We start from the raw sequence: 15,979 nt of genomic DNA on the forward strand, positions 1-15,979 counted from the left end.
CAGCTCACCAACAGGTCTCCTCAGGGCCAAACCACAGACGCTGATGGAACAGGGATTGGCAGGGGGCGCGCGGACGCAAGGAAACGACAAAAAGCCACAGGAGGGAAATTTCCACCAAACAAGCGCACCCAAAAAAATGAAATGTGCGTGTCCGACCAGTGGGGTTAAACAACACCTGGATTAATATTTTCTTAAACAAAATGTTTTCTGTGCGGGAAACATTTAAGTTAGAATAATTAAAAAAGAAAGTAAGACAGAGAGAGAGAGAGAGAGAGAGAGAGAGAGAGAGAGAGAGAGAGAGAGAGAGAGAGAGAGAGAGAGAGAGAGAAATTTGTCTTTTCGTGCAATTTCCTTATATGAAGACATTAAGTGTCCTGTTATAAATACCTCGATAAAATTTCTCCAAAATACTGCAGGTGCTGCAGCTTTATCACCGAATATCACCACAAAGCTCCATGTTCATCATCTGCCAGACATTATCACAGAGAAATTAATAAGCAGAAACACGAACGCACCGCAAGAATCAATCAAACAAACAAAAAATAAAGGTTCAAAGGTTCAATCACATGTATTTCCCCAACGAGGAGAAATTAGACCGCGCTTCTGCTTTACATGCACGGTGCTCGCGCGTGCACGTGCGCGTCGGTGCGTGTGCGCGCAGGCGGAGGATCGCCGAGCCGAGCCGTTCCGTGCAGCAGGCACAAGCCGCCAGGCGCGCAGGAGGAGCCGCGAAACACTCAGCAGCCGCGACTTGAACCGAGGAGCTTCGGAACTTCACCGTCCGCGGTAAGAACGGGACCCTGGCCCCACACGGCCGCTTTTCCCCCCATGAAAAAGCTCCTAGATGCTTTTCAAATGCGTTTTTCTTCCCCCTTTTGTCTTTTTCATCTCTCAATTTGGAGATCCGCCGCGCGCGCTGCGTGCATGTGAATTGGAGATGAGACAAAGGAATTTTGATTGGGTGGAAAGAAAAACAGACGATACGGAGAATTAAAGAACTGAGAAGGAAAACAGAAAGGAAAAAGAAAAGATATCCATGATTATTATGTCCTTTTTTTTCTCGGTGACAAGACGTGCACGAGCTTAAAAAAGGGGTGTGTACAGTCTGAAGGAACACGCGCTCAGGCAGATTGTCTTTTTTTATTATTATTATTTATGATTCCACTTGAGCTTGTTGGGGAAGCGCCTCGCCGCTCACACACTCATCACCGATATTCTTTATGATTATATAATATCAACAGCTTGTTCGGCGCCGCTTTCGGACGGGGTATATGAGGCGTTAGTGCGCGTGATTGGTGGTTTGTGCGCGCGCGTGTGTGTGTGGGGAGTGATTCCCCCCCACCTCTAATAGTTTACAGCAGTAAACAGCGGGACCTGGAGGAATCAGGAGTCCTGTCGCCCCACCTCTTTGTCTGCGTGCAGGTGTCACACCATTTGGCTGCGTGCATTTTTTGCGCTCACGCGCGCCGGTTGCCGCGCGCATTCAGCGTCTCTAACCACATTATGTCACGACTTGCATGAATTATTGATCCCGAATTTCACCGAGAAGAAATAGCGGGAGGATGGAGGGGGGGTGGGGGGGGGGGTGTAGGATGAGGGGGCGAGGGGAGAAAAATGTTGGTGCACGTCCGTTTTCTGCACACACGCGCGAGGCTGACCCGTTTGACGGCTCCTGCCGGTGCTGCTCCGGTATCGTCGTTATTTGTGCCGCGAGCCAAACTTCATTAGCCTCTTCTGTCGGGTAATTGCCTGGTCCTTTGTTTGCCGCGGCGCGCATGCGCAGTGGCGACAGGGTGTGGATGGGAGACGTGCCACCTTGCGTATGAAGAGGACCGCGCGCGGAGGGATGCTCCGAAGCGCCGACCCTGCTCCATCTGCAGTCCAGAGGAAACACAATGCGTTTCCCGGCTTCAGTCAGAGGGCGGTGTGTGAATGTGTGAATTTTAGACATCGTGGTGGTTTTTCTTCCTCCGTCTCGTGATGTGGCGGTATAGTGTGTGTGTGTGTGTGTGTGTGTGTGTGTGTGTGTGTGTGTGTGTGCGTGCGTGCGTGCGTGTACGTGTGCGTGTGTGAATGGAGCCCCAGAGCGCCGCGTCTGTGTTGGAATTAGCCAGTCAGTGGATCACAGGATGCGGGAAGCGTTTTCACTGCATTGTTCTCATTGGAGGATCTTTAGACTCTTCATGTTTCCGGCTTCAGTCCTCGAATGTGAAATTTTGTTGCATTTCCCTGATTTTTAACCTCTTCATGCAGCGTTGCTCTGGCTTTGCTGGAGACTTTACTCTTTCCAACCAGCCATCAAATGAATGTCACTCATCGGTGAACAGCGATGACCTCGCTGAACACTGAGCTGCGGCCCATCGGTCACCCTCCAAAACGCCACAGTCCATGTCATCTTCACATTCAGCTCTCCACAGTTACACTGAGCACATTAACATTTATCTCTCCTTCTAGAGGTGTGGCTGTAAAAACTTAAACCCCCGTGAGACCTCGTTCTGTGTGAGTTGCTCTTTGACGCCATTCTGAGTCTGATACAGTAAACTTTTAAAGCACGGCGCTGAAGTATTTCACCGAGTACTGCTGGTGCTTTCCATCACATCCAAAAGTTTATTATTCTGATTTTGCAGTCTCTTTTTGAGACGTTAAAACCATGTGGGATAAGGGTAAGCGATGGAGGTGGGGGGGTGGGGGGGGGCAGTATTAAGGTGTCCTGTCTGCCTGCTGATTGGCTGTCATGGATCCATTGTTGACATAATTCATTCATCCTGCTGGAGGGAGACAAACACCAGCCTGATGAGGAGCTACAACGGTGACTCATCCATTACTGCTGCTGTCAGAGGATCTGTGTGTGTGTGTGTGTGTGTGTGTGTGTGTGTGTGTGTGTGTGTGTGTGTGTGTGTGTAAGTGTGAGCTTGGAAAATGTGAGGAATGTGTCTTACCCATGTATTTTAATAATAATAATTATCAATAATATTGACTCCCTAGAGTAAATGGACAAATGATTCATATTCCAACATAAATGTGTGTGTAGTTGTGTTCATTAGAGCAGATATCTTTTGTTTGCTTGGTCACATGACCAACACACCACACAGTCCTGATGGAGCCATCACACTGCACGCGACACGAATGGAGGTTTATTAATTTCAACACAATGAGCAGCAGCTGCTGCTGTTCACTGCACTCAGTCTGTGTAAGTGTGTGTGTGTGTGTGAGAGTGTGTGTGTGTGGGGAGAAGAAAAAGGTGGGGAATGCTGCAGCAGCAGGTTGAGTCACCACTCCTGATACTACTGCCATCGCTGCTGCAACAAGGAAGAAGAAAGTGTGGGTAGTGTTATTAAAATGGGATTATTTTCACCGTCCTCGGTGAAGAGAACAGCGACTCCTCGCTCGTAGAAATAACACATGTTGGAGAAATTATCAAGGTATATCACTGACGATAGACTTTAAGGAACCATCGAGCTGTGAAAATGCTGTAAGAGCCGTTAAGAAGTGCAAGTTCCAGCTTGTGTTGCATTTACGCTTTAAGGAAGAGCAAACTGTGTGAGGAGGTGATGGCCGCCTCCAGCACGCTCGGCCTGATGGGGACTGAGACCAGGAGTGTGTGGCCGTGTGCCTCTGGCTGCTGATAGGAGGAATCGTTGACGCTCTCGCCGGTTAGATCCTGTAATTATGCTCTCATCTGATTATGATTATACGGGTGTTGGTGTTTACAAGATGCTGTTTCTTCTGAGTTAAACTGAGTCGTTAATGATGGCGTCTCCGCTTGAGGAAAGAGGGAGTATTAGGATTACATTACTCAGATCTGTACAGAACACACCCCAATCTAGAGGTGTCTGCGATGTAGAAATATATATGTAAATCTTTGGTAAATACACGGACATTTAAACAAATATAAATCAGTGTTGTTGCTGCCGGGCCGTCGCAGATAAGAGGCAAAGCTGGCTTATTGGATTAAAGTGACACTTGTTGATTTTTTGCACATTTTTGTGCTGCTGTTGCAGCAGCCGGGCGGTCACGGCGGCTGCAGCTGCTGCTCCCGCCTTCCCCTTTCATCCCCGCGGTGTACCGGAGCCATCGGGGCTCTGTTCTCGGCCCGGCGCTGAGCTTTCCTCGTCATACAGCAGCATTTCTGCATATCATAATCCACTCCACGCTGGATACAGCTGGAAGTACTTCTGCAATCCTTTACATGTGTTTCTGTTTTCAGCGCTGCTCAATTTAACGCTGCCACACTGGATTCATCAAATAAATCTTTAATACTCACCATGGAAGCTGTTGTGGGAGGGGCTGTGTTTTTCTTTAACTGAAGGGGGCTGATTGTGTGTTTCCTGGAAAGTAGGCTTCTGTCACGGCGCCGGGAGCCTACAGTGCTCGGTGTCGGCTGAACTGAGCGGCGGTGAGCCTGAACAGGCGACCGCTTCTCACTTGTGGCTTCTGAAGGTGAAGAAACCTGCAGACGGTATTGATAACCCTGCAGCTCGCGGGACTGTCAGGAATGAGGAAGCTGGACGTTTCCATTTCCTGTTACAGGAAGCGCCGCCGTGCAATAAGTGACTGGAAGCATTGAATAAAGTTTAATTTGGGGTGTTTCATGTTAAAGAGTCACAGTAGTGCAAAGGGGTTCACAAAACAGCTGAGCTAAATCTCCAGTAATAGACTGTGAACGTTTTATTGAAAATAGAAGAACATATTCTGCAGTCGAATTTGTGTTTATATCACAGTCATGTTAGTTGATGGTTCAACAGACATGATTGACGTCTAAATACTCCATTAAAGTACACACACCTGAACAGTACACTCAAATGCTGGAGTACTTGCAGCCCCTGAAACGGACAGGCAGCTGATGTGGACACTGGCAGGACGCTGCAGAAGTCCCCTCATGTCTTTGACCCTGGTCCCTTCAGTGTCTCTTGCAGTAATTTAACAGAAGTGGTGGAAAATGGAGGTGGAGGAGGAGGCCGGGCCCTCCTCGGGGTCCCTGCCCTCCCTGGTCCTGTCGGTGTGGCGCAACACGTCCTCGTCCTCGTCCTCGGCGGCTCTTTCACCGTGAGCGCCGTCCGTCACATCCAGCCTCGTCTTCCAGGAAATGACAGCCCGGACTCAAAGCGACGAACGTTGTCTGATAAGGAAGGATCCCAGCAATCCGCTGGCTCCCCGCTGAACCCAAACCTCCCCGCTCCCCGGGCGTCCTCGGGGATGGAGGGAGTTTGGTACGGGCAGGTGAAGGGACGACCTGTCCTCTCTCTGCAGTCCAGACTGATGGCGTCCTGAATGGAAGCAGAGGGGGATAGCTGTTTTACCGCGATGAGTTTTTAATGAACAGTTTAGGTTGAGAGTGGGTGAGATGTGACGTGTGCTGTATGGAGGGATGTGATGAAGCTGCAGCTGAACAGAGCACACCTGTTCCTGGGTCTGTTAAATAATAACTGGGGTTTTCAGTAAAACCACCTGCTTCAGGCTTGTTTACCATCCAGACGCACTCAGGAGGTCCAGAAAGCAGCTCCCGGTTCCACAGTCCTCTGAGCTGATCCAACACTCCTGCTTTAACGGAGGGAATCTCTCTCTTTGTCTAAAAGAGTCAATCATTAACTGCAGGAATGTTGTGAATCAGATATGCGGCGTGAATTATTGATCGTGGTGAGAGTCAGATGTGTCGGCTGGCTGGTGGAGGTGTGCAGCCGCCATTTTGTTTCAGCCCGCCGGTGTGAACACAAGGAGACCCTCACTGTAGCAGGGGTGGCCGGAACACTGTGTGTGTTAGTGTGTGTCAGAGCAGCCGTCAGGAGTCAGAAGAAGGGCTGAAGTTTCTTTGACTGCTTCAACATCGTCTCTTCAGGGTCTTGATTGGCCTTCAGGCTGTCTTTTTTACTGTTTTTTTGTTGCAATAAAACAGGTAGGAGATGGACAAACACATAAAATACTAAATGTTTAGGTGTAGATTCAAAGAACTCTGACTGATCTTGCAGATGTCCACAAATATGTTTTTCGCCATCAGCAGAAAATCAATTTGTGGAATCGGATGCCTTGGATTTATCTGTCTGAGGAAAAATGTCATAAACATTCACAGTTTCACTAATGCTGAACTTGTGTCTTTGACCTGGGTTTTATCTGCCAAAGTCTCTCAGTAAAATCTGAATTTCGATGTTCTGCTGTGTTCACGCTTTCATCTCAGCCTGGTGGCTCCACTCTGTAGACATGCAAGCCAGTTTCATTTAATTGTTGTTGAAAATAACTCAGTGCTGCATTTTTATCCAGTTAGCAACTAAAGTATTAAATGAAGAAAATCCAGTAACATTTGGCTCTAAGAAAAGGATGAGTGAGGATTATAATGAACTGTATCCACTCAGTGAAACGATGAACAGTCTTCAGCAGCCTGGAGCATCTTGTTTCTGGCTGTCTCTTAATGTTTCTGGACTTACCGGGTCTCTGGACTGGTCCTGCTGCTTCTCTCCACGTGAATCTTAAACAGTCCAGAAATAGTTTAAACTGTGAGGTGCTCCGCTTCGTTCCTGCTGCAGTCCCAGTTCTGTCAGCTCCTATCACCAAGGAACGAACCCGTGATGGGGAGAAAATTACAAAAATATCTTTGACCAGATTTGTTTTCCTTCAAGTCTGATGTGCAATCAAGAACCTGTCTAAAACACCGGGCTGCACGTGGAGGTGGGAGCGGTGAGGTGTTGGACGTGTCTGCACTCATTGGCTTCATGCTGTTCAGCTTCCCCTCCTGCTGCTCCTGGGATGAAACTCATTCATTTAAAAAATAAGTTATATTTATTTAATTCATTTTTATATTTTTCATTTGCTTTTTCAGTGTGTTTGATGTCTTAACTCGTGTAAATGTTCTTGTATATCTCTGTCATTTAAAAGAGTGAAACACAATGGGGTCAACCTCAAATCACACATCCATCATCTGCCATTCCATTAAGGATGTGTTTTAATCTCAAACTGAAAATATCCAGTTGAAAATCTTTTGATCACTTGAAGCTGTGATGGTGGTTGATGCTGTGTGTCTGCTGGTACCAGAGAGACGGTTTGGAGGACGGTTTAGGAGACGGGGCGCGTCTCTGGCTGCACTGTGCTGGATGATACTGGTCTCAGCTGCACCCCCCACCCCCCGGCTGGTTTTGGGGTCAGCTGGAGTTTAGAGCCCACTTGGTCCCGTCTCCTCGCCCGGGCCGGGGCCGCTGTGGCGGGGGACAGCGGACGCCCGCCATGTCCCATTTCACTCCTCCGGCGTCCGACCGCGAGCTGCAGACGAGCCGGTGACGGGTCGTTCAGGAACGACGCTGAGAGGGCCGGTTCAGCCCGGTCAGACACACACACACACACACCCACACACACACACACACACACACACACACACACACACGGAGACAGACACAAAGGGAAGAGCCAGTCTGGGCTGTGTGTCTGAGTGTGCAGCTCTGTGTGTGTCAGACGGAGAGGCGACTGCCGGTTGGACGCCCGGAGCTGCGTCTTGTGCGAGGAGAGACCTGCGTCCGACGCCGCTTTAAGGTCACGACCCCAGGTTCCTTTCATGAGTGTCAGCTCCAGGGAAACCAGGCAGACGGTTGTACACAGAAGTCACGTGACCGTCGTGCAGCTCATTCACTAAACACCTCGGGCCACTTATCGGCCCCTCCAGGAGGGACAGTCGCCGCAACCTCGATTCACATGCTGCAATGAAAAAAGACTAAATTACATCTTCGAGCTTTTTGGCCGTAACCTTGCAAAGTGTCTATATGTGATCGCCTGAGAGCCACAAGACGTTAGTGAGCAATAAACAAACATATTAGCCAATAATTTAGGCAGTAGTAAATTTTTGTTGAAGTTTTCTTTGGATATTAATCCTAATAGTATGATAAATGCAAAGCAGATCCAGAAAAATGGCGCTAGCTGGTTTCACGTCCAGCTCACTGCCTCCTTTAAACATTTTGCGGTTGTCTTTAACTCCCCTCATGCCTCAGATTTATGGGAGAATATTAGAGATGACTTCGGTGAGGGTGCTAAACGTTTTCCCGGTGCAGTCAGGTAGAGCCAGGAAAGCAGATCATAAACATCTGAGAAAAGTCCCCAGAAAGCAGCCAGGAGCCACGGCCTCCACGGACCCTCAGGGAGGACGGGGTTTGTCCTTGGTTCTCACTGACTGAAACACGGCGTACGTCTTGTAAAACAGATGTTTGACTGTGTCACATCAACACTAAAGAATCCAGTCATGATCACCGCGGTAGGTTTTTCTTCATCGTTTCATCAATAAAACATGAGTAGAATATTTTTAGCTTTCATCACTTGCAATTTAAAGATAACGTGTTTCTGGTTGAAGGGTGCCAAAAAATAAATGAATAAATAAAATCTAATCTGATGTAGATGGAAACAAAAATGATGGAGCGCTTTGATTTCTTGGATTTGCCACTGAGGGAGTTTAGACGGCCTGAGCCGGAGGCCTCGGCGGCTTTTCCAGGAGTCATTACCAACCCGATTTACCTGCCTGGGAGCGGGAAGACAAAACAGCTTACTGTGAAATGCAATGACTAATGGCAAAATGTCGCAACACAACAGAGGAAAACTGGAGTATTAAAAACAATCTAAGGTGTTGAACTTCAAATTGTCATTTACTATAATGACAGAGAAAACAAATAATTGATTTTAAATTAATAATAATAAGTCAAGCAATTTAGTGATACTGAATTGACAGGCAGTCTTAAAGGTGCTGTAGGCAGGATTTCGCATCTCCGCCATCTTGCTTAGGTTTACCTAAGCAAGATGGCGATTTGACCCATCTAAGATGGCGATTTGAAACCCAGCACAGCCAATCCTGTCCTGTTTTCTCTGACATCACATCCTTACGCAAGTTAAGCCCCTCCCACAAGAACGTGCGATGAACGTCCCTCGACCAATCACGGTTAGAGTCTCAGGGGCTCTTCTGATTGGTCAAAGATACCTGGAGCTGTCGAGATTCCTTTTCAGCTCAGAACAGAGACAGATGGAAACGCTGCGCCTTTGCGGTAGAGCAGTTATGCTACACTCCTAAAGGATTATCAATGGATACTCTAACATTTAATCCAAAGAAAACACAGAAAAATTAGCATTGACTAGCAAAATCCTGCCTACAGCAGCTTTAATGAACTCCGGAGACCTGATGGCGATCTGAGTTCATCCTCCACACAGCTTTTTCAAAAATGCCACTCAGCCCTGATCTGCTGTGAAAAAACCCGTCTCTGCTCAGCCGTGCGGCCCTGCAGCCATATTGATTAATGCCGGGTCCTGTCTGGCTCCGGCTGGGAGCCGGGGTGGGGGTGGGGGGGTTCGGGGGGATTCGGGGACCCGTGCAGACAGATGGAGAGGAGGACAGCGCGGGACACTGGGACAGCAGAGCGGCCATGGGTGGGCTTAAAGCTGCAGCGTTATTGATTGACACAGGAGACAGAGCCAAAGCCGAGCTGAAGGAAAGACGGAGAGAAAGTAATAATGTGCTCCGAAAACAGTCCCTCGTAGACCCAGTGGAGCCTCCAGCCTCCTGTGGAACATGCAGATTACTCGCCGTCGTCTTGCATGAGCTGGACTGTAGAGTAGATCACACACATCCAGACGCCCTGGCATCTTCGCCTGTCACTGAGAAATAGATAATCTACCTTTCCCTCTGGATTCTGATTTCTGCTCATCTCCTGCAGCAGTTATGTCGGCCCGGGACTCTTCACTGTACTGGTTCAGTACCGGATCTGTACGGAAACACTGTTGAACGTGTTCAGATCACAGTTCTGTTCCTCACTCGATAACCACATTAGACGAACACACCAGCGAGCCTTGCTGTTCCTGGTCATATGAGCGGTGTGTGCGCTTAAAACCAGACAGGAAAGAAGGAAAGATATTCCAACACTGCAAAGGAACAACGGTCTGATTCCACCGCTGACACACACACAGCTGGGAACAGAGAGTGTGTATTAACCATGAGCCAGTCCACCTGAGTGGGTAATGTAAGCGTGGCTGTGACCCGGTGCGGCGGGATCCTGCTCTTATTCCTATCTCTCTTCCAGTGCAGATCTGCAGTAATTATTTCTGGGCTGTAGAATGTTCCTGTGCACTTTGTGTACTAATGGTTACACAACAAGCGCACAGTTGATCTGCACATATTGTGGTGTCAGAGGTGAGCAAACAGTCTAATGGTCTGGGTGGTTTTTCCAGTCTGGAGTCAGTCTGCAGCAGCTGGGCGGACGATCCCGCGTTTTCCTCCTAACTTGTTCGGCGCCTGTGATAAAAGACGAGGAGATGAAATTACTTTGAAAGGAGACCGGGGCCGAGCGCTGCAGCGGCGGCGGCGGCGTGCGTTGGGGGGGAGGATTATTGGCAGGAGCCCGTGATGGAGTGGAAGATAGAGCCGGCTGTCACAACAGTTGGAGGAGAGTCGCTTTGAGATGACAGAGACGGCGAATACATCCACCATCTCCAGCTCCTCCCAGCATCCATTTTGGTTTTGTGGTATACGATGCATTTTATTGCAGCTTATCTTGTGTGTACAATGTGAAGGCTTTCTCAAAATGGCCGACAGAGAGAACAGCCAGCCCTTGATCAAATCACTACAGAGCCGTGGATCAAAACCGCAGCAGAGGTTTGGTAGCGACGTTCCTCCTCAGCCGACACTGTGAAAAACAAAGTTCTGCTCTAACAGACACTTGGTGCGTCCGGGCGAACTGAGGACAAGCCGGATCTCACACTTAGCTGAATGATTGATGGAGGTGTGTGAGTTTAGCCGTCGATATTTCCCAGACAGGCCGCTGGCACTGCTTTACGTGCTTTGGTAGCTTGTGTGGAACACTGAAGTGTTGTTCCTACAGGAAACTCGAAGCTCGGATCCTTCCATCCTTCACTGAGTCTTCTGCTCTGCTGTTCATCCAGATTCACATCATGACTGCAGAGCGGCTCCCACTGCCATTAATTAGGACTCAGGCTAATCAAACACTTGATCTGTTATATACAGAGGGTTATCCTGTCTATGCGGATGTAAGCGCTTCATTTATGTTGACTCACTGAGTCACTGTCTGTCACGAGGCACCTTATTCAGCCAAACCTCCTCCTCTGCAAATCCACCAAAGTAGAAAACCCTGTTAGCTGAGTGAAAACAAAAACTCAGACTATGACTGGTTCTGATATGAGAACACAGAATGACTGAATTCATCATTTTATGAGGGAAAGTGTCCTGATATAAGGAAAAAAGCTTGGCAGGAACAGTTTGTAGTTATGAGTTTAGGTACTGACTTCTGCATAAAAACACTAATTATATCTCATAGCCATAAGCTGCACAAGCATCTTTATCAGAGTTGTCAAACATAAGGCCCGTGGGCCAAAAGCGGCCCACCAAACTACCGACAAATGATAAAAATATCAAAGAAAACATTGATTTTTGAACACATTTTTAAGAGTACCGGACACAAATGACACCGAGACCCCAGTGGAGACATCGGTGATGCTGCCACGAAAAATAACTCCCTCACTGCCGTCAAACCCCCCGGCAGGGGACAGAGGATGGAAATTGCCCTAGGCTACAATCCTGCATTTATGTATATTTTGCTTTAATGTACTGTATACTGTGTAAATGCATTGTCCCTTTAAATAAATAAATACAAATAAAACTGGCCTCAAAGCCATTGAAGAAGCATGCATACGCTTCATTAAAATTGACTTTATGTTGAGATTTGTAGTATTTTTTTTTTTAAGGATAGACCAATTATCAGCCTGGCCGATAATATCGGCCGATATTGGGCATTTTTCTAATAATCGGCATCGGCCTTTTTTTCCACCGATAGCCGATAAAATAAATGTATTTAAAAACGTGCTCTTTGGATCATATATACAGCCGTCTCTCTCTGCCTGAAGTCACTGCTCTGGGCTGCGTAACAATGTCCCACCCACAGCTAAATTTTGACGGCAAAATGTTCATTTTTAATGTGCAAATGAATATCGGTTCGACATATCGGTTATCGGGTTTCTGTAAGTACCAATAATCGGCATCGGCCCTAAAAAAGTCATATTGGTTGATCCTTCATTTTTTCAGTAGTATTTGTTTGGTTTTGCAAAAATATCGAGATTTTCATCATGCACAACAACAAATAGAACTTAAAATGTTAAATGTAAAGGTTACTGTGCCTCTGTTTTACCTGTCCAGCCCACTGCAGATGAAACTGGGTTGTGTGTGGCCTCTATGTATAAAAGCATTCCCATCAGTATGAGGGATCAGTGAAAAGCCTATTTGCCATTAAAAAAAGATGACTATTGAAACGGTCAGACAACAGGGAGCTACATTCACGCCACACACTCCATAATGTGAGGATTGTAGCCTGTTGAGTTAAAACAATCAGCTGCTCTCAAATGTTTCTGCCCGAGACTGACAACATCCAATAAGGCTGCCAGAAGCTGCAGCGTGTCGCCTAAAAGCCTTCAAACAGTCAGCGCTGACAAAGGCAACACAGAGCAGCTGATCCATGACACACACACACACACACACACACACACAAACACACACACACACACAGTTTCTGGAATACTGACAGTGCTGGTCGTTGTGTGGGTGTAGACGGCCTTCCGTAAATCACGGAGACAGTGCGCTTTAATAGGAAGTGAGAGCGATTTGTACTGTAAGTATGACTAAGACAGTGAGTCTGCAGTGTGTGGTGGCACACACACACACACACACACACACCTCTGGATGAAAACATACAAAGCCTCCAGACTCAATTCCAGGATTAGTGCTCACAGATAAACTTCTGCTGTAGAACAGTGTGTGAGGAGCTCACTGTGGAGCAAAGATCCTCACTCGTAAACAGTGCTGATGGTTCATAATGCTTAAAAAGTTTACTCAAATCAATGTAAATTCAGTAGAAACAGACACATAGCCATTAAAATTAAGGTTCCACCATATTCCAACGGATATTCGTTACTCCTTCCTTTTTGTAATGCTTTAAGGCACATTATATTTCAAGGAGAGAGTCGATGGTGTTTTTGTCCTTTTAAACTGGGAAACTAAATTAATGGCACCAATTAAAGCAAATTAAATTCACAAGCAAACTGTCGCAATAATGACTGTTATTTCCCTGAAACTGGAACATTTGCATTTTGGTGAATAACCTTCAGGATTTGCTCGTCAGCTCGTCTTTGGTTCCCCTTTTGAAGCCGAGAGACGATATTAATAAATTGGTCTCCTAAATGAATGGCTGTGGCAGATTGGCCGGGATGAAAGCGCCGGGGTGTTTTGGCTACTCTTCGCAGCTCTCCTAATTGAGAGGATTCGGAGTGCCTTTGACAGACCGAGTGGACTGCGGCGCATTGCATGATTTAGTAGACGGAGGGGCCGGGTGCCAGACAGAAAATATTCAGAGGCTTGGCAGCGTCTCGGGCGGCGGGCAGCTCAGCGCTGCAATTATCACGTCTACATGTTTGGTCGTGGCTGATATGTTGCTGCGTGGCTGATGTGTGTGTGCTGAATCACTGATTCCTGAAGTAGTTCGTCTCCGGGTCAGCTGGGAATTGAACATTCTTAACGTTTTCTGTATTGTTTATCTTGTGTTTTCTAAAGGAGACATTTCATCGCCGTGAACAGAGCTGGTTACTGAGTCTGCAGACTGAGTCAAACAGGTTCAGATTTTTGTTTTAGCTTGTTACATTACCGGAAAGAAATGCTGCTAATCAGGCTGCAAAAATGGGAAATAACCAATAATAGATGTGTCAATCACGTGTTTGTTTTATCAGCTGTTCATCACTTGAATGAGAGAGCGTACAGGAAGTGATCTGCAGGAGCACTTCCTGTCCTGTCAGCCAGACGCAGCGAGGCCAGAGCGCCGTCGCCCCGTTTGACAGGCGGAGCAGCCGTCCACAACGAACGCCGCCGTCTCTCCAGGCTGTCTGTGCTCGACTGAAGGTGTCACATCTGTCTGTCTGCTCGGACTCTGTGTGTGTGTGTGTGTGTGTGTGTGAAAGACTTTGGATAAAATCGAAACCACAAGTGGCCCTCTCTGACCTGCTGAGCGATCCGTAGATCAGCTGTTTTTCGTGCTGCTGGCAGCAGAGCGGCTGTTCCTCAGGACGACAGCCGTCCAGCAGAGCTCTGCATACATTCGTTTTTGAATTGGTGGTAATTAGGAGTGTAACGGTATTTGTATTCGAGGGTCACGGGTCGGTACACACAATCACACCACGAATACACGAGTGAGTGAAAAAAAAAAAAAAAAAAAAAGCGAGTCCTGATTACAACCTCAGGTGGCGGTAATGAGCCTAAAAGCTGCCAGCGACCACCATTACCACAGAAGAAGAAGAACAAACAGATCCAAACCTGAACAAACGAAGAAGAAGGTCCAAGCGGAATGAGAGATGCAGCGTGTGGAGCTGGAGGAACCGCCAGTCTCCTGGGAGAGCTTGGGAAAGATGTTCTGGTACATATCATGTGAGCTTTTGTTTCTTTTTCCCCGCTGTACCGAAAAACGTACCGAACCGTGACCCTGACACCGAGGTATGTACCGGACCGTGGCTTTTGTGCACCGTTACACTCCTAGTGGTAATAAACGTGGATCCCACAGCAGAACGATGATTCTGGACTCCGGTTACTGCTCAGAGCACAGAGGTCTGTATGAGGCGGAGGCTTTCAACAACACAATGTGAGTGACAGGTTTGATGTACGGAAATACATGGAACATATTTATTTCGTGATATTTGTCAAATATAAATGAAAGAAATGTGAATATTTGATTTCAGTCTCTTTTTTGCATTAGTAATATCAGTAATACACACATGTAAAGTATACAGTTTCAAATGCAGTAAATCATCCTGAACATTAGTTTCTGCTTTGATAAATCTGGAAATATTCACATTACCTGCTGCAGTGACTCCAGTAACAAAGCAGCACTCTGTGGCGCTAACCTGATCCCGTTATAAGTGATGTATTAACGCAGTACCTCGATGGTTTACTGATATTTGAAGGGATTTCAGAGGAAAGGACTCAGATTAAAACTCGTCAGAGAGATACCGCTACAGCTTACAGGGTTAATTATGTGGTTACTGGAGTTTCCTCTTTTGGAGATAGACTCTGCTGCAGCATTTCGTTTATCTAACTTTAACATAAAGCGATAAAAATCAGCAGGCATCGACCACAGCTGCTGTCATCCTGTCGCTGAAGACATTTCAGTTTAAGTGTGAAGGAATGTCCTCATTGGCTCCTCTCTCTCCTGGAACTTTCATATTAAAAGATTCCAGCCTTCGCCACGCCGTTCCCTGAAGTGTGCTACACACGAAACTCAGCTCCGTTCAGATGTGAAGGTCAGTGATCGTTCTTTCCACTGCGCTTCCTTTAAGGTTAGCGCTCACCTGTTTCCTGGCAGTGGACCTGTTAGTTCGTGCACGGCCGGACGTTCTGCTGCGCCTCTGCTCAACGTGACGCCGCTTTCACCATTTCACACAGAAAGAATCAAAAGTGGTCCAAACTCTGAAGCTAACGCCGTCCGACAGGTGTGTGTGTCCTGGCGGTGTGTGTCCTGGTGGTGTGTGTCCTGGTGGTGTGTGTCCTGGTGGTGTGTGTGTCCCGGCTGGCTGGCGCGGCGTGCCACTCAGCGGGGCAGGAGAAGAGGGATCTCTGGTGAAGCTGCTCACGTTGTCTTGGTCTTGTTTTGAACCACAGAATGAAGCAGCTCAGCAGAGCAGAAGCTCTTTCCACTCTTTACGCTTTATGTGGGGAAACTAAACCCATGATGTGATTCGTATGAGTCAGACTAAGCAGGGATGCTGTATTGTGGTGGTTTTCCCTCAGTATTATACACTTCATACATTTCATTTTAATGTATGTTAAACGTGTGTGTGTAGCTGTCTGGGTTCGCTGGCTGGTGATATTATCTATATTTTCTTGATCCATATGATGCAGTGATGTTTTTGTGAAGTGCATAAAAGTAAGATTTAATCTAAAGGAATAAAATACAAAACGCTCCAGTCATTTGTTTCTTAA

At 47.2% G+C, this 15,979-nt stretch overlaps 1 protein-coding gene across 1 annotated transcript in view; it reads left to right on the top strand.

The window, feature by feature from the left end:
* The first annotated feature begins 637 nt into the window (after window positions 1-637).
* basp1 (brain abundant, membrane attached signal protein 1) overlaps window positions 638-15,979 on the top strand; it is a 36,002-nt gene continuing 20,660 nt past the window's right edge. The window contains exon 1 of the mRNA XM_030114757.1: window positions 638-786. The gene's annotated coding sequence lies outside the window, so the exon portion shown is untranslated. The remainder of the gene's footprint in view (window positions 787-15,979) is intronic.

The sequence above is a fragment of the Salarias fasciatus genome, chromosome 18 (assembly GCF_902148845.1).
Source record: "Salarias fasciatus chromosome 18, fSalaFa1.1, whole genome shotgun sequence".
NCBI classification, from domain to species: domain Eukaryota; kingdom Metazoa; phylum Chordata; class Actinopteri; order Blenniiformes; family Blenniidae; genus Salarias; species Salarias fasciatus.